This window comes from Dama dama, chromosome 7 (genome assembly GCF_033118175.1).
Source record: "Dama dama isolate Ldn47 chromosome 7, ASM3311817v1, whole genome shotgun sequence".
NCBI classification, from domain to species: domain Eukaryota; kingdom Metazoa; phylum Chordata; class Mammalia; order Artiodactyla; family Cervidae; genus Dama; species Dama dama.
Window position 1 is genome coordinate 36,609,605 of NC_083687.1, and position 20,098 is coordinate 36,629,702.

Below are 20,098 nucleotides of genomic sequence, written 5' to 3' on the forward strand. Positions count from 1 at the left end.
AGATAGATTCTAGCTTTACCTCAATCTACTGTAGCACCGTGTTGGCATCACATCTTATTCTTCTTCACTCTACCATGCAATATGGTAATTTGTGTGTTTATATCACCCTTTCCTTCTCCACAAGTGGAGGGCCTGCTTCTTGAAAATAGAGACTTTTTCAAACCTCAGAATAAGTCCTCACTCTATCCATGACATGTGACTTACTAATCTATAAGTTCAGTGAACTTCAAAGGTTCTTCATTTGTTTCTTTCCATAGGGTAACCACTGCTACTATTCTTGTTATATAAGGGCATTTCTTCAAGTGTAATCTTATCTTACATGGAAATCTGTAAAAGAGGGGAAATGCAGTGATTTCTGGATGGCAAGGGAGTGATTGTTAAATCCTGTCCAAATATCCCCTTCTTGGCTATTCCTGACTGACTCTATAGAATATCTATGGCTCTGTTCAATATTGTCTGAAATCTACAATATTCACTTTATATGAAACTGTCAAGCAAGAACAGCATTCTCAATGTCACTACCTCTGTTCTTGATGTAAAGTCCTAAATTTTATAAGAGACAAATACATGAAGATGTGTGTGGCCTATCAGTGAGTGTATGTCTCCTTCAATTGCATTGTCCCCCATATTGCCAAATTTCCCCTGTAATAAATACCATCCTCTCTGCTGGAAATATCTAAACATTGAAGGAAAGAAAGTTAAGCAAGTAACACAATAGAGTTAGATGTTTTGGGCAGTAAATGACTTAGAAAGTGTTTACAAGTTTTTTTCATGGTCTTTTACATTTTGGAAGAAGAAAGTGAAAATACAAGAAAGCTGACACTTTATATGCATGAAGGAGCCAAAGGAGGTATTGATAGATTGTTTTGGGGCAGAGTATTCTGTCATGTTCTTTAAGGTTTGGGTCATCTCAGGTAGAGGCAGGGGCAAGACTTGGGAAACAATAATCCTGGCTATGAGGGAAGAGGTTGGTTTTGCTGGACAATATTCCTGTATGTGGGTGAAAGGTGTCTTTGCCTAAAAGAACATGATTTGGCTGGATTCTCCCCTGAGAGTTGCCAGGCTTTGTTCATCTCTAGAACTATGGCCTTAATAATAACAGAAGAATATTCCTAACATAAAGGACAATTTAAGAAAAAAGAGGAGAGAAGAGAAAATAGAACTAAAAGGGAATATGAGATATTTGCTCTTACAATATTAAATATATATATATATATATATAGGTCCTTAAAAATACAGTGTTATAACATCTTTTCATCCTTCACTACCCAAGTCCTTCACTCAATTTGTTTTGCTGCATTTCCTTCCTTCTGTCTTTCTCTTCCTTCTCTCTTATCACCCCCCTTTCCCTTCTACCTATTGATTTTCCATTTTCTGTTTACTAGGAATTACTGGTAAAGCTCTAGAGATGCTGCAAAACCAGCCCAGCAACATCACTGACTTCTTAGGAGAGTCAGTCAAGAGATTGGACCTCATCCCCAGTTGTCTGGAGGCTGTTGAGCAAGCTGAGCAACCCTAATCCAGTCACATTGCCCAGTCTCAGTAGAGACTCAGTCTATTTGGAGGATTTTATAATTCTGGGACCTACTAGGGCATGTTTGTAAGGCCAAATAATTACTGCCTAGGATTGTTACTCTAAAAGGAAGAGAGAATGGTATCTCACTTCTCAGATAAATGTGTTTTTGAATCCAGCTTTCTGATCTCCTCGGTGTCTATGTGAGCAGTTGGACAATTGTCCAGAGGCCCCAGGCAGGGGACAGATGCACACCAGTATTTCTGCCATTCAATGGTTCAGAGTGTTTATGATACATGGGTTTCCTTTGGGTCAGCTAGTAGGCAGCTGACTATGGGCTACTTAATTTTCTCCAGACGGTGCTTGCAGAGTGAGGGAAACAGAGAGGCTGTGCTGACGACTGTGGGTGGAGAGCAGTGGGGACAAGAACATTTCCCCTGATTAAAAAGGAAACTATGGCATTGGGGATCCCCAATTTGTGAAAGTCCGGGATAATCACAAGGACACCCCACAAGAGAAACACTTGTCAGTCAGGGGGAATTTCAGATCAGTCCTTCTGGACCAAGAGAAGGGTACAACAGCTCCATGTAAGTCAGTGATGTCAGAGCTTTCCCATCTTGTTACCATCTACCCTGTTCCACCATGGGCCAAGGAATGAAGATCCAGAGAGCGAGAGAAAAGGAACCTTGCAGAAATGGACACATTGATGCTTCCTGGTAGGTCCCCTGGGCCTCAGCAGGGGAGAGGGAAACATTGAATAGGCTGAATATGAGATGGAGTTGACACTTGACTGACCTGGCCTTGTGAAGCCCAGAGTGACAGAATGTATGAAATGGTTGCAAGGTGGTGCAGAAAATGAGGATGCAGTGGAGTGTGGGTGAAGACAGCCACTGGAGGAGGATGGAGCCAGTTCACGTTTCTATCTGCTATTGTCTCAAACTTTGTGTTCCCCAGAAGTTTCATATGATGAAATCCTGATTCCCATGGTTATAGCATCCATAGGTGGTGCCTTTGTGAGGTGATAGCATGATAAGGATGGAGCCTCCTCAATGAGATGAGTGCTTTTATGTATAAGAGACACACAGACCTCCCAAGACCTTCCCCCCATTTGAGGATACAATAAGAAGTGTGAGACCAGAAAGGACCCTGCATGACCACGCTGTGGAAATCCATTTCCATATTTATAAGTCTGTGATATTTTGTTATAGCAATGCAGAAGACCTTAGACAGCATCCTAACAATCTTCAGACAGTTCAGTAAACCTCATGCTATTTGTACAAAGGTTTGAAGCAGTGATCCTGTCTGGTGTAACATTGTGACAGTGGGCTGACAGTTCGCGGCTGGCTTTCATAAAGAATCCTGAGGATTCAGTCTTCTTGGTAGCAAGACCAGAACCATGAACAATTGTCTAATACTTTGATTCTAATAACTTAACCCAGAATAATTTTCTGTGATTCTTAAACATTCTCTTAATGGTCTTCTTTGTAATGCCAGCTTCTGCTATTTGTGACTAATTTTAATCGGAGCTTCATTCTCTCAATTGTAGGGGTGGATTTTCTTTTAATTTTCAATTAAATGAAAATAAGAAATGTTAGCAAATTACCATCGTAGATTTTGACATCTCTACAGAGTCTGTGTTTATTTTTTTAAGAGGAGACCCATTTCACAGAGCATGCATGAAAAAGCTGTAAAATTCAAAGAAACTTGCTATGGGATTGATCATTAGGACCATCTGAGAGCTGGATGGGATGGATGTGGATTTAGCACTCTTCGCTGCTGCGGCATGCCAGGATCTTGGTGTACATGTCAACTTTACGTGAATCCCTGCTCAGGCACTTGAAGAGTTTATAAATTACCGAACGACGCTTATTTTTTTTATTGGACCTCAGGGATCGGGATCCTGGCCAGTACATGTGATCCTTGTCCAACTTCACTCTGACTGGAAGAATAATCTGAATACCCAAAAGAAAATGACTTCTTATGCATTTTATTAATATTAGTTTAACTTTGTCCCTTGTCATTATCAAATTAAGATTTGGGGAATTCATATGAATATAAAACTCTATGGATTTGGAGCCAGCCTATGAGAAAACAATTAGGAATCTAAAAGGTAGAAACATAACTCAAGTTTAGTTTTAGCTTTCTCTTTTCTTCCTTCCCATTCTCATCCTTTGATTTGAGAAGAACAGAGAAAAAGACAAGTGGACTTCAAGAGCAGATGTCCTGGGATATTTTGAGGAAAATGCTGAGCTTGGAAATTCTGTTCTCTAGTTCTCTTACTCTTGAAAATATTTCAACCACCTGTGCCCAGGAAGAGGCAAGCTTTTGGTGGAATTGTGTACAATGCAGAGAAGGCTGCACATGACAAAAATTGCAGTGAAATTCTGTTTCCTTTACAGTAGAATCTATCACTATGGATGACTAGGCTCCTGCTTTATGTAGTAGCAGTCTAGCATATAGAAGTCATGAATCTTTTTCTTACAAAATGAGATATTTCAAATCTCCTTATGCATTACAGAGTCATCAACAAAGCAAGAAAGCCCTCTGCAGGATGCTCACCTGGCTGAATCTCTTTAAGATTCAAGTTTGTTTAATTTTTTAAAATTCTCTCTGGCACTTGATAGGAGAGTATCTGAGAGGTCTTTCTCAAAGTGCCTGTCATGATGGGCTAGACCATACAGAGGACCATTCCAGAGGTACTGTAACATGAGTATCCACATAGTAAGGTCTTCATTCTAAGCAAATGTAAGAAACAGTCTCATTAAAATAATCATAATTCAATGGTTTTTGTAACATTTGATCTTTGCTCAGAGCAGATGACCTAAAAGACTTTTGGTTATTTCTCTGTGTATGCAGATATTTTTGAAGGTAATAAAACTTGCAAAATTATAAAACGTAAGCTATTAGTTCACATTTCACTGAATTATTGAAAATCTGGGTTATTTTAGGAATTAATTCTTTTGATGAGTTCTAATGTATAACATGAAGTAATTTCTTTTTTCCTCTGAAATTCTAGTTAATATGCTTGATTTGTTTACAGCCATGAACTGTTTTAGTGGAAAAGAACAGAGAACTGAGTAGGATGAAATATAGTGATGCACATAAAGTGCTTAGTAAAACATATGGCCATGTAGTAACTCTCAATAAACTTTAAATTCAAGCTTATTGAAAAATCCCTCCTCCTCCTCCTCTTTGACCTTTTCCTTTCCTTCATCATCCTCATTATTAATGAGCTTAACAGAAGAAAAGAATGTTGATATCATTAAGAAAGTATTAGAGAGAGAAGATAGTATTTTAAGGGGGGATGCATGTGAAAATATAATAAATAACATAAGGACAAAGGATAATGCAGGAAATCAGAAAGGAGAGATTATAATGGTGAAAATTTGGAGCTTCCATAAATGATTGATGTTTGATTTGTAAACTCTATTATCCTCAGAACAGAGGCAATTGTTGCAGCCATGAGAAGCAAAGCAATGTTTTATAGGCCATTGTGGGGAAGACTTACAAATTAAGAATAAAAGGTGACAGAGGAGTCGTTGAGAATGACGAATGAAGGAGGTGTCATTGAAGTAGAAGTAGAATCAGGAGAGCCTTGAAAGGCGGATGTGCTGACTCGAGTGGTACAGTATAGGACTCCCAAATACGAATCACTAGTAACAGGGAGTACTCAAAACTGAGGTGTGTTTCTTACATATTCATGAATTTTGCAATCTTATAGTTTACACATGGAAGTTCCCATTCATTTCATGTTTTTGTACAGAATCATAGCTGCAATCCTGTTTATAATGCACTGTTTGAACTAAACTTGTCTGCATGGGCAATTTATAGATCTGTTATTTATTTTGCTACTACAGATCTTTAGTCATCTCTTGGTTTCATTCATGTTTCATCAACTGCATCATATAATTTCTCTTCAATTGCTTACGGTTCTTCCACTGTTTTCTGCATGTACAGTTGCTGTTACCTCTAAAAATCTGAAGCTTGGTAAGCTACATTCTGTCTCATTTGATCTGGTAAAAAACCCAGGTGAAAGACTCATGTTCATCTGTTGGGCTTTTTCTCTTTCTTCAGGAGCATGGAGGGAATTGGTATGGCAGTCATTGGTTACACTGATATACTCCAGTGTACTCTGGGAATACTTTTCATCCTGAAAGTGATCAGGCAGTTAGTTAGGGTTGTTGGGCATTCAGTAGATGAACCCATTACCAGAACATTAACATGTTTTATAGATGTGTAAGTTTTTAACGTGGGGGGGCAGCACAAAATTTGAAGTCAGTCTTTTCCTACATTTTCTATATATTGTCTCTATAAAAATTATTTTACATCTTTTTCTAAGTTCAAACTTTTCCCTTCTCTATTTTATCATCATCATTATTTTTTTTTTTTTTTTTTTAGTATTTGAAACAAATATGATAATCTTGTACCAATACTTGTTGCTTCCCAGGTGATGGTCATGGTAAAGAACATTCCTGCCAATGCAGGAGATATAAGAAGCCCAGGTTTGATCCCTTGGTGAGGAGCATTCCTTGCATGAGGGTACAGCAGCACACTCCTGGACTCTCGCCTGGCGAATCCTATGGACAGAGGAGCCTCTTGGGCTACAGTCAGTAGGGTTGCAAAGAGTTGGACACAACTGATGTGACTTAGAATGCATGCATACACCTATATTTAACCATTTAATCTCAAGTATACTGTGGGTTAGAGCCAATATATTCCCTTATAAGGAGTAATGCAATAATGACTGACTTATCTCTGAAAATGCTCACCAAAAACTTAGTGTTCATCCCAGGTGCAGAATACAATGTTGTTTATGGTGAAAAATTGGTACGTTAGAAAAACATGGCCTAAAGTTATAGGAAATACTAAGCAATGGACTGAGAATAATAAGAGTAGAAAAATCTAACTAGCACTTTGATAGAGAAAATCTAATCTTTAGCGGAAGTTATGAACATTTGAAGAGATTACTTGGAAGAGGTGGAAAAAAATGGCCAGTCAAAAATGGAGGATGAAACAAAAACTAGTGAGCACAAAGAACTACATGAATTTAATAGAAACCTTTATGCTGGGAGCCATTATGGGAGATCCCACCCATGACAAGGTCATGAGGAGAAGACCTGAAACGCAAGGCTACTCAGGCCACAAGGGACCCTCCAGGTTGACCCCGGCCTCTACCCCACCCTGTATCCTCCCCCTCTTGCTGTTGTCCTTGTTCGTCCTGTTGCGGATCTTTGCGTTGCCTGCCGAGAGCTCTCCTGCTCCTCTTTCACTAAATTAAGACCAACATAGAACCCTAATTAATAAATATCCTGGGCGCTGGTTCCCTATGAAGGGACCAGGAATGAAGGAAATGTTTCAAGTAAAAACCCTTTTGCTGGCACTCTGGCTTGTTTGGTAAATACATACTAATGCACATGACTGCTCACGATACCTTAATCATAAAGAGCATAAACAACCTGATCACAAAAGGCCCTTATAGGCACAGAGCCCTTTGGGGGGTGAGAAAGCCCTATTAGAGAACACAAAAAATATTATTCTAAAAATGGTTATTGGATCAACATTTGATTGCTGTTATTGTGCTGAGGTTGTGCAGTAAAAACTATTGTTAATATAGTTAAGGATTTAAAAAAAATAAGAGTTTAACCCTAGTGTGGAGACAATAAGATAATTGTTAATTTTAATCAAGAGTGCTAAAACAGAGGCTGCCTCACCAGAGCCACAGAGTCTTTGTGTGGAAAATTTTTAGATAAATTTAGCTGAGGACTTTTGCAAAAAGGCTGATCTTTGTGTGAACAGGACTGTATTTCTACTATGTTGCAACCTGCTGTACCATGAGACTGCAACTTTTCTGTTTTCTGCTAAACTCAAGGCAAAATATAACAATAAAGAATAGACTACGGAAAACAGTTTTGCCTTTTCCTAGGTCTTAAAATGTTATAGGCCCCAAGGACAGAAGATAATGTGTAAAGATCCACTATGAAAGAAGACTCTCGTGAACAAGAAAGTATGCAGAAAACACCCTGGTTTCGTGAAAGACAAAACTGATGTGATGTTAAACTAAACTTTGTATGCTTATCTTTCACCTCCCCTTAGAAATGTACGACTTAGGGTATAAAAGCTAAGGTAAAAAATAAAGTGATGCCAGACCCTGCTGCACACTCCAGTCTGGTCTCTGTCTGTCTGTCTGTCTGTCTGTGTCTCTCTCTCTCTCTCTCACTCGCTGACGCCATTCATCCTGAGGGTATCCCTGGATCCTACTGGGGCTAGACCCCGGCACCTTTAGCACCGCCTTTTACTAGCTGTCTGCTCTACTGTGTGCTCCTTGATTGACCTAAAATAATTAACATACAACTATCAAATACCTTCATCAGAAAGAGAATAACTGTTTCCAATTGTAAACTCCCCTTCTATTGTAGCTCGAAACTTATTCACTGCAAATCTTAAAACAATAATTTGTAGCATTAAAAAAACTACCAGTATTCGTTATTGTGACCAGGATTCAGCTTTGTTTAACATGTTCTATCCACCCAGTTCACTGCAGAGCAGTTCTCTTTGCCTATTTACTCTGAGCCTGGAGAAGAAAGCCCAGAGAGACACTGAAGGACCAGAAAATCACCATACTTCCTAGTCCCCAATCCAACATAAAAGTGCTTTCTGTCAGGTAGTATTATGGACTGAATGTGTGTTCTTCAAATTCATGTGTTAGAGCCCGAACTGCCAAAGTACTGTGTTTTTAAAAGGGTTCCAACTTTTTGGCACGCCATAGTCTATAGCCCACTAGACTCCTCTGTCCATGGGATTTCTCAGGCAAGAATACTGGAGTGGCTTGCTGTTCCATTCTCCAGGGAATCTTCCAGACCCAGGGATCGAACCCAGGTCTCTCCCATTGTGGGCAGATTCATTACCATCTGAGCCACCAGCAAAGCCCATTAAGGTTAAATGAGCTCTTAGGGAGCAACACTCATCCAAGAGGTTTGTTTTCTCCATGAAGCAAAACACCAGAGAATTTTCTCTTCTGTCTCTGTGTCTGTGTGTCCTTTCCTCTGTCTGTCTACCCCACTCCCCACCCTGTGTGAGGACGCATGGAGAAGCCATCCTGGGAAGAAAGAGTTCTTACCAGAACCTCACCTTGCTGGTGTCCTGATCTGGGATCTAGCCCCCAGAGCTGTGAGGAAATAAATTTCTGGTGTTTATTCCACTGAGTCTATGGTATTCTTTTATGGCATTCCTAGCTGACCAACACAAAATCATTCATTTTGGAAAATTAAAAAAGAAAATGAAAGAAAGGAAATTGTAAAAGTTATTGCACTTCTTAGGAATCTTTGAGATTTCACAAAACTGATCCTTTCTTTGATTTCCACATCTTATGAGCTGACGGTATCTTTAACCAGAGGGTGTGTTATTTCAAGATTGACTGATGCAGCCCTCTTGTTTAAAAGATAGTTTGGCCCAGTCACTTACGGGAAGTTACTTTCTGGGATCTTTGTGGGCTAGAGTCCATGGGGTCGCTGGAGTCGGACATGGCTTAGCAACTAAACCACCACCACCACCAGAGTACTTACAAACTCATTGAACATTATTGTGGAAAGGTTATGCATGTCGTGAGACAGCCTGGAGGCACGGCTAAACGCTTTTCTAAGGAACTTCAGGGGGACGCCAAACACGTCAGGACCGCAGGATTGGCATATGTTGCCTTGGCACAGGAGCAGATGTGACATGACCAGCAGCAGGAGCAGGCAGGACCCTGCTTAAATGAAAACATGAGCCATTCTGAGATGATCTAGTCACCTGAAGTTATCAAATCCATCCTGTGGAGGGAAGCCTTCTCTTTCCCTGTTGCTCTGAGCAGGAGTTGGTGCTGTAGTAGCTGGGGTGGGGAAGAAGGAGTGCCCTCTGTGTGAATTTAGATGGATGATGATATTTGCACAAATGGATATTTGGAGAAGTAGGTTACTCCCTACATTTTTGTATTGCTCCCTGAAGTACTTCTGTGCTCTGCAAACATTTGGAACTTAATTCTGAGCCAGAGTATTTAGGCCATTCTTTAAGACAGTTTAATGTGGGGACTCTGCAGATTCTGAGCAGCGAGGCCCTCTAGGAGTTTGTAATTTATTTACTCTACATTGACTAGTGCTTGAATTTTAGACACAGAAATGACAAGAAGTGTACAGTTGATCTGTGTGGTTTACAATCACTCTGGGGTAAGAGTAAACCCATGACTGACTGATCGCTACTATTGAGTATAGAGAGAATACTAAGAGAAAAAGGTACTGTACCTTGGATCTGCTAACTCAGCTTCGTAACCCCATGCATGTCTTTGATACTTTCCCAAAAGCTTTAAAACATTTTAAAATTTGTGTTTCACAGTAACCCTGTGAGATAGCATTCATCTTCACTATGATCATCAAGTTATGTTAATGAAGATGCAATGCCTTGGAGAGGACGGATAATTTTCCCCAGGTCCCATTATTAGCAGATGGAGGTGACTGGGCACCAAAGCAGTCATCTGTTCACTTCCTGATGTCACATCACACATGCCTGTGGGCTCTCGGTCTGTGTGTGTGTAACCAGGACCACATCAGGAGCTGTGATGACTCGGCTTAAAGCAAAAATTATTTTGTCTTTGACTGCAAAGCAGCAGTGACCCTAGAACACTGGTTTTATTCACTTGTTCTGCTCTGTCTATAAAACACTCACTGTTAAAGTCTTTGACATTATCAGTGTGGGGGCCTGGTTCTCCTGGCTAGACTTGCTTCTAGGCAACTTGACAGTTCTTCTAATTTTATGCATCCTTAATCTTCTCATTACGTTTGTTTCTTCGAGACAGTGGCAGGTAAATCTCCAGATCGTCATCAAGAATCTTACCTCTCAGCACCCAGGCCCCCATCACTGGCTCTGCGGACACGGCCTGGTCTTTCCTGACTGTGATGTTTCAGGGAGAAAATCCATCTGTCTGGTTGGGAGCACATCCTGACAACCATGTGACTGAGTTTTCGAACCATCTCCAAACATCTTCTCTTTGATAGGAGAACTAGACCTTCATGCTTCCATGATGTAGTGTAATATTTCAGAAATTATTCCTGGCCCTACCTTTGGCCAACAGAAGGATAAAATCATAGACTCTTGCAAGCGTGATTTTAATATTCCTTTCCTGTCCATCCTTTGTAAGTAAGCAGAATTTAAGACTGAAGTGAGCAAGAACTGAGTTTGGACAAGAGAACTGATAAAATAGGGATTTTATCCTCCTGAATGAGATCTGAACATGATTCTTTTTCCAATTTACCAGAAGAGTGGTAATTAATGAAGGATAAGATATCAGCATTTCCTACATTTTCTCTAATCTTAATTAGTTTAAAGGGGCATGGTATCTAAGAATAAAATGTTTATTTTAAATTAGGTGGTGAAAATCAAAGAAGTGGTTCTCAAAAAGAAGACATATAAGTTGGAGAAATTTAGGACTATGTCTCTCATCATCTAAAGAGCTCCAGAGGGATGAGATGGGGAGGGAGGTGGAAGGGGGATCAGGATGGGGAACACATGTAAATCCATGGCTAATTCATGTTAACATATGGCAAAAACCACTACAAAATTGTGAAGTAAAAAAATAAAAAAATAAAAGAGTCTCTTTCCTAAAAAGGGAGAAAGAACTTCAAAAAATAAAATAAATAGAGAGCTTATTGTGACAGGCAAGGAGAATAACAACTTGTATAACATAGATATATTTCTGTGCATGTATATGTGTGTTATGAATCAATATATGCTTAATTCCTACATGGAACTTTGGACCTTATAAAATTCAATTTTATAAGAGGCAGTAAATATAGCAGAATACCCTATATCCTAAAGTTGTTGATCATTTTTTGTTAGATGACTAACTAATGTTTTTATGTTTTTTTTTCCTGTTAAAGTGCTATTTGTGTGTTTGCTTTGATAGCAAATATACTTAAAAAATTGAAGTAATACTGAGAAGATTAGCATGGCTCCTGCCCAAGGATGACACACAAATGTATGAAACCTTCCATATTTTTCCCTAACAACTTCGAGGGGTGCGATGCGAAGCAAGGTGGGAAGGAGGTTCAAGAGCGAGGGGACATAGGTAAACCTATGGCTGACTGATGTTGATGTTTGGCCAAAAGCAGTACAGTATTGTAAAGGAATTACCCTTCAATTAAAGATCAATAAATTTAATTATTAAGACTGTCATTTGGGATCATATAACAGTTCAGATATCCATTGTATGACTAAAGAGGATCTGACTGGAAACTGAAGGTGTCAATTATCATTGATTAGTGCCTCATTAACTTTATAGTTGAATGAGAAAAGTAAACTAACAAATATTATAATCTGTGATTCAGCATCATAGCGAGCTATAATCCTTGTCTGCGTTTGCTTTTAGGTGGTATAGTGCCCAAACTGAAACTGAGGCTGTTTCCAGAAGCGCACATTCATGTGTCCTGCCTAGGGTTTCTGTTCCTGATGCTGGAGGCTTCTGTTCTCTGATCCACTAGGTCTGAAAATATCTCTCCTGAGCATTCTCTGGTTCTATCATGTGCACGTCTTTCTACTTTGGTTGTCTAATTTGATTCTCTTATTCTTTTGATCAGACTACCAAGTCTCTTTATGATGTATTTTTCAGACCCTTTTGTGCTTTGATTTTTCTAATGCTCATTAGTGTATTTGCTTCCATGTCTACCTCTCTGAGTAGTTTTCAGTATCTACATATACCCTATTCACTTGCTGTCTGGATTTTGGCCTGCAGCATCAGCATATTTTATGAACTTCATTTTCCTTCTGGTGAATTTTCTGGTATACAGCTTAAGCTGGTTGGCTCCCATCAGGCTTGTTCGTGTTATCTCCAAAAAATTACAGAACTCTGCTTTTGTCTAGTCAATTCTGCCCTCCTTTTGATACCATTGTTAATTTTCTGTGATTTCACTGCCTCATAACTTTGTCTTTCTCAATCTACTCTAACTTGAGTACTGTGTTGGTATTACAATTTTATTTTATTTTGTTTATTTTAATTGGAGGCTAATTACTTTACAATATTGTATTGGTTTTGCCATACCTTGACATGAATCTGACATGGGTGTACATGTGTTCCCCATCCTGAACTCCACTCCCATCTCCCTCCCCATCCCATCCTTCTGGGTCATCCCTGTACACCAGCCCCGAGCACCCTGGATCATGCAATGAACCTGGACTGGCGATTCGGGTCACATGTGATAATATACATGTTTCAATGTCATTCTCCCAAGTCAGCCCACCCTCGCCCTTTCCCACAGAGTCCAAAAGACTTCTACACATCTGTGTGTCTTTTGCTGTCTCACATACAGGGTTATCGTTACCGTCTTTCTAAAATAAATATATATGAGTTAGTATACTGCATTGGTGTTTTTCTTTCTGGATTACCTCACTCTGTATAATAGGCTCCAGTCTCATCCACCTCATTAGAACTGATTCAAATCCTTTCTTTTTAATGGCTGAGTAATATTCCATTGTGTATATGTACCACAGCTTTCTAATCCATTCATCTGCTGATGGGCATCTAGGTTGCTTCCATGTCCTGTCTATTATAAACAGTGTTGCAATGAACATTGGGGTACACGTGTCTCTTTCAATTCTGGTTTCCTTCTGTGTGTATGCCCAGCATTGGGACTGCTCAGTCATATGGCAGTATATTTCCAGATTTTTAAGGAATCTCCACCCTGTTCTCCATCATGGCTGTATTACTATTTTAAATAAATATCAACCTGGTACCAGAGAATTAAAGGGAATAAAATTACAATAGTATTAGTAATAATACAGTCTCCCAAATTATAATCCAGTAATGCTCCCAGTTTTAAATGACTTTCTACCCATGTATTATTGAGGTCCCCTACTCACTCCTTACTAAGTGTTTCAATTTTGAAATAGAATGTAGAAAATAATGGAGTGGAAAATTCTGAAAAATCACATTGGATTTTAGATGCCTCAAAATTAAGTATGCAATTATTAGTTTTTGATAGTTAGTAGGGCTATTCATAGCACACATAGCTCAGTGTAGGGTGGTTGCAATTGAGTGAAGGATGTACACTGTGAACTGTAATTACCAAACAGGTGACTGGAAATAAAGCAATGCCATGAAGACACAGGCTTTAGTTCTAGAAGGAAAACTTACAGTGTCTCTCATCTACAGTCTAATATTCAGGTTTTTCAAAACACTCTTCGTTCGCTCATTTAATAATTTGAGTTGTTTGATAATTTTTTTCTACTGAGTTGCATGAGTCTATTATATAAACTTGATATCAAGCCCTTACCAAATATGTGATTTGCAAATTTATTTTTCATTCCGTGGGTTGCATTTACTTTTATTGATGGCTTCTTTTACTATGCAGAAAGTTTCGAGTTTTGAGTTTGATGTGGTCTCACTAGTTTATTTTTGCAGCACTTGTCTTTGCTTTTGATGACTGACTTGTTTGAGCTGCTTGTATTTTGGAAAGCAATCCTTTATCAATTGTTTTATTTGCTATTATCATCTCCCATTCTTACCAAAAGTCACAGACTGGCTGAATGGATACAAAAACAAGACCCATATATATGCTGTCTACAAGAGACCCACTTCAGTCCTAGAGACATATACAGACTGAAAGTGAGAGGATGGAAAAAGATATTCCATGTAAATGGAAATTTTAAAAAAGCTGGATTGGCAAGTCTCATATCAAAAAATAATAGACCTTAAAATAAACACTGTTATAAGAGATAAAGAAGGACACTACCAAATGATCAAGGGTCATTCCAAGAAAAAGACAAAACAATTTTAAATATTTATGTAGCCAACATAGGAGTACCTCAATATATGAGGTAAACACTAACTGACACAAAAGAGGAAATTGACAGTAACACAATAATAGTAGTCCATGTCAACACCACACCTGTACCAATGGGCAAATCAACAAAAGAGAAAATCATTAAGGAAATATAAGACTAAAGGGAAGCATTAGAGCAAACAGACCTAACTGATATGTTCAGCACATTCCATCCAAATGCAGAATACACTTTCTTCTCAAGTGCACATGGAACATTTTCCTCATTGTGGGTCACAATTCAAACCTCAGTACATTTAAGGAAATTGAAATTATATCAAGCATTTTCTCTGACCTCAACACTATGAGACTAGATATAGATTATAGAAAAAAATATTTAAAGAACACAAGCACATGGAGATTCAACAACACATTTCTAAATAATAAACAGGCTACTGAAGAAATAAGGGAAATCAAAACATTCCGAGAAACAAAGAACAATGATTTTGCCATACATTGACAGGAATCCACCATGGGTGTACATGTGTTCCCCGTCCTGAAACCCCTTCCCATCTCCCTCCCCATCCCATCCTTCTGGGTCATCCCTGTGCATCAGCCCCGAGCACCCTGGATCATGCAATGAACCTGGACTGGCGATTCGGGTCACATGTGATAATATACATGTTTCAATGTCATCCTCCCAAGTCAGCCCACCCTCACCTCTCCCACAGAGTCCAAAAGACTTCTATACAACTGTGTGTCTTTTGCTGTCTCACATACAGGTTTGTCGTTACCATCTTTCTAAAATAAATATATATGAGTTAGTATACTGCATTGGTGTTTTTCTTTCTGGATTACCTCACTCTGTATAATAGGCTCCAGTTTCATCCACCTCATTAGAACTGATTCAAATCCTTTCTTTTTAATGGCTGAGTAATATTCCATTGTGTATATGTACCACAGCTTTCTCATCCATTCATCTGCTGATGGGCATCTAGGTTGCTTCCATGTCCTGTCTATTATAAACAGTGTTGCAATGAACATTGGGGTACACGTGTCTCTTTCAATTCTGGTTTCCTCGGTGTGTATGCCCAGCATTGGGATTGCTCAGTCATATGGCAGTATATTTCCAGTTTTTTAAGGAATCTCCACCCTGTTCTCCATCATGGCTGTATTACTATTTTAAATAAATATCAACCCAGTATACCAGAGAATTAAAGGGAATAAAACTACAATAGTATTAGTAATAATACAGTCTCCCAAATTATAATCCAGTAATGCTCCCAGTTTTAAATGACTTTCTACCCATGTATTATTGAGGTCCCCTACTCACTCCTTACTAGGTGTTTCAATTTTGAAATAGAATGTAGAAAATAATGGAGTAGAAAATTCTGAAAATCACCTTGGATTTTAGAAGCCTCGAGGTTAAGTATGCAATTATTAGTTTTTGATAGTTAGTAGGGGTAACTATCTACCCATGTTTTAATGACCTTCTACCCATGTATTATTGAGGTCCCCTACTTACTCCTTACTAGGTGTTTCAATTTTGAAATAGAATGTAGAAAATAATGGAGTGGAAAATTCTGAAAATCACCTTGGATTTAGATGCCTCAAGATTAAGTATGCAATTATTAGTTTTTGATAGTAGGGCTATTCGTAACACACATATCTCAGTGTAGGGTGATTTCTATTGAGTGAAGGATGTATACTGTGAACTGTAATCACCAAACAGATCACTGGAAATAAAGAAAGCAATGCCAGGAAGACAGAGGCTTTTGTTCTGGAAGGAAAAACTTACAGTGTCTCTCATCAACAGTCTAATATTCAGGTTTTTCAAAACACTTACTCTTCCATTGCTCACTTAATAATTTGAGTTGTTTGATTTTTTTTTCTACTGAGTTGCATGAGTCTCTTATATAAACTTGATATGAAGCACTTGCCAAATAAGTGATTTGCAAATAGTTTTTTTTTTTTCATTCCATAGGTTTCCATTTAATTTTATTGATGGCTTCTTTTACTATGCACAAGGGTTTGAGTTTGATGTGGTCTCACTAGTTTATTTTTGCAGCTCTTGCCTTTGCTTTTGATGACTGACTTGTTTGAGCTGCTTATATTTTGGAAAGCGATCCTTTATCAGTTATTTTATTTGCTATTATTTTCTCCCATTCTTAAAAAAAGACACAGACTGGATGAATGGACACAAAAACAAGACCCATATATATGCTATCTACAAGAGACCCACTTCAGTCCTAGAGACATACACAGACTGAAAGTGAGAGGATGGAAAAAGATATTCCATGTAAATAGAAATAAAAAGAAAGCCGGATTGGCAATTCTCATATCAGAAAAAATAGACCTTAAAATAAACACTGTTATAAGAGATAAAGGACACTACCAAATGATCAAGGGTCAGTCCAAGAAAAAGACAAAACAATTTTAAATATTTATGTAGCCAACATAGGAGTACCTCAATATATGAGGTAAACACTAACTGACACAAAAGAGGAAATTGACAGTAACACAGTAATAGTAGGCCACGTCAACACTGCACCTGTACCAATGGGCAGATCAACAAAACAGAAAATCATTAAGGAAACGTAAGACTAAAAGGAAGTATTAGAGCAAACAGACCTAATTGATATCTTCAGCACTTTCCATACAAACGTAGAATACACTTTCTTCTCAAGTGCACATGGAACATTTTCCTCATTGTGGGTCACAAATCAAACCTCAGTAAATTTAAGGAAATTGAAATTATATCAAGCATTTTCTCTGACCACACCACTATGAGACTAGATATAGATTATACGGGAAAAGAAAAAAACACCTTTAAAGAACACAAAGAAATGGAGATTCAACAACACACTTCTAAATAATAAACAGGCTACTGAAGAAATAAGGGAAATCAAAACATTCCTAGAAAAAAAGAACAATGAAAACATGATGATCTAAAATCTATAGGATGCAACAAAAGCAGTTCTGAGAGGGAAATTTACAGTAATACAAATCCTACCGCAAGAAACACATTGAATAGACAACCTAACGTTGTATATCTTTAGCTGTTTTTAAATTCTATTATCAGTATCTTAAAGGTTTTGTATAAAATCTTTCAACACCTTGCTTAAGTTTATTTCTAAGTGTTTCATCTTTTTGTGATGCAGTAGTAAATGTGCTTGTTTACTTTATTCAACTTTCTGATAGTTCATTATTGATATATAGGTAGACAACAGAGTTTTGTATATTGGAATATAGTAGACATAATGTATGCTACATCTTTAAAGAATAGATATTTTCCCACAATTAAGACATATAGATGGTCAAGAGGTATATGACAAGATGCTCAGCACCGTTAATAATCAAAGGAAATGCAGATCAAAAGCACAAGAGATATCACCTTGTACCTGTTTGAATGGCTAGTACCAAAAATATAAAAAATGACAGATCTTGATGAGGATGTAGAGAAAAAGGAGTGTTTATGCACTGTTGGTAGGGATGTATACTGGTGCAAGTCCCATGGAAAAATACTATGGACGTTCCTCAAGAAATTTAAAAGAGAACTGTTATGTGATCCATTATCCCACTTCTGGATATACAGTCAAAGGAAATGAAATCATTTTCTCAAAGAGAGATCTGTATCCCCATGTTAATTGCAGCATTATTCACAGTAGCCTTGATATAGGAACAACCTGAGTATCTTTCAATAGGTGAATGGGTTAAAACAATGTGATGTAACATATATAGGTAAATATTATTTAGCCATTAGAAAAATAAAGAAATCCCTCCATTTATGACAACATGGATGAAACTGGAGGGCATTACACTAGATAAACTAAGCCAGAGAAAGAAAAATACAATATGATCTCAATTGTAAGGAATCTCAAAAAAAAAAAAAAAAATCTCTGAGAAAGTGGACATCATCGGGTGGCATACTGACTCAACGGACATGAGTTTGAGTAAGCTCTAGAAGTCAGAGATGGACAGCAAAGCCTGGTGTGCCGCAGTCCATGGGGTCGCAAAGAGTCAAACACCACTGAATGGCTGACTCAACTGAAGAGAGTGGAACTTACCTGTGTTCTCCTCAAAAAGAAAAAGTTAAACATGTGTGGTGATGGCAATGTTACTTAATAGAAAGGGAAACTCGTTTCTAATACATGCACAAATGGGGGCAAACAAGATGGCGGAGGGGTAGGTAGAAGTGGGGTACACCTCTCTCCACCGATGCATCAGTTCAGTTCAGTTCAGTCGTTCAGTCGTGTCCGACTCTTTGCAACCCCATGAATTGCAGCATGCCAGGCCTCCCTGTCCATCACAAACTCCTGGAGTTTACTCAAACTCATGCCCATCAGGTGGATGCATCAAAAACATTTAAAGATACAGCAGTTCTCACAGAAGACCAGGTGAATACTGGCAGGACGCCCTGACTACTGAGAAGGAATATCCGGATCCATACAGAACTCGGTAGGACAAAGGAAAGAAGGGACGAGGATGAAGGGGAAAGAAGGAGGAGAGCAAGTGGGACCAGCCTGCACCTGGGGCTGAGGGAGCTGAAGTGCAGGGGAGAGATCCCCGCTTCCATGGCCGTCCACTGGAATGGGGGAGTCATTTGACGCTGTTGGGGAGTGAACTAACTAATCTGTCACTGTCTGAATGGAGTGAGAACCACATAGACAAGCCATGCTGCAGCCTTTCATACCTCGGACAGGGTTGTAAGTCCACTGGTGTCCACGGAAGCTGGGAGCTGGAGTCATGGGACTGAGGAATGATCCCAGGGTGAGGAGTACTGCTGATCGTGGGGAGTCAGCCGGATGGGATGGGATGGAGGAAATCTGCTGCATCGAATGCTTCTTAAGGAAATCCACAAGGCCGTAAAAGTAGGGTTCAACTGCCTGTGGAGTAGAGCTATCTCTTTCTCCATGCTGGTACCTGTAGGTTGAGCAATAGAGAAAGACTTCAGTGAGGGTGGTCCTTGAGTGCCTGATGCACTAAGCAATGGAGAGTTTTGAATGTCTATGTACCCTAACCTACCCTATTCTCTGTCTAAATTGTGACTTTTAGCATTGTAATATTTTTATGAATTTAAATTTCTTCTGGTAGAGTTTGTGGTTTACAAATTAAGCTAATTCCTCACATCTGGCTCATTCTTGGTGTTTCAAGAAACTTCGAGAACCTTCCTTCCTCTCAAGGCAATACTGCCCTTTACTATCATTGCTGACTTCCCATACTTTCACTTCTTTCCTAATATATTCTATGTCTTTCTCTATTCGCTATAACTTTAGTAGTATGTGTCCCTATGTTGCTATTAATATTCTGATAAATTATTAACCTGATGCAGGGGGAGAATCAAAAGCACTGTAGTTACAACACTAGTAATCAATAACCCCCAAATTATAATCTATTAATGCTCCCATTTAAAACTGATTTTCTGTCGATATATTATTGAGGAATCTTAACTAATTTTCGTTACTAGGTGGCTCAATTTTGAAAAGAAATATAGAAAACAATGGAGTGGTCAACTCTGGAAATTACCTTCCTTTTGATATGCCTCATTAGTAAGTATGCAAATATTAGTTTTGCTTTGTTATTTTCCCCCAGTGAGGCTGTCCTTAGTACATATTATAGCTCACTGTGGAGTGATTTCTAACGACTGAAGAATGTACACTGTCAACTGTAATTTTCAAACAAGTGAGTGGAAATGAAGTAAGCAATGCCAGGAAGGCATAGGCTTTTATGGTTCTAGCAGAAAAACCTTGCTGTGTCTCTCATCTACAGTCTAATCTTCAGATTTATTGAAACTCTTACTTTT

The 20,098-nt window shown here is 38.6% G+C and overlaps 1 non-coding gene and 1 pseudogene across 1 annotated transcript; one reads left to right on the plus strand and one right to left on the minus strand.

Moving 5' to 3' along the window:
* Positions 1 to 3,273: 3,273 nt before the first annotated feature.
* Positions 3,274 to 19,043, minus strand: LOC133059167 (placental prolactin-related protein 1-like; annotated as a pseudogene).
* Positions 11,436 to 11,541, plus strand: LOC133060018 (U6 spliceosomal RNA). The gene has a single exon (XR_009693687.1). It is a non-coding gene; the product is annotated as a U6 spliceosomal RNA (small nuclear RNA).
* Positions 19,044 to 20,098: the final 1,055 nt, after the last annotated feature.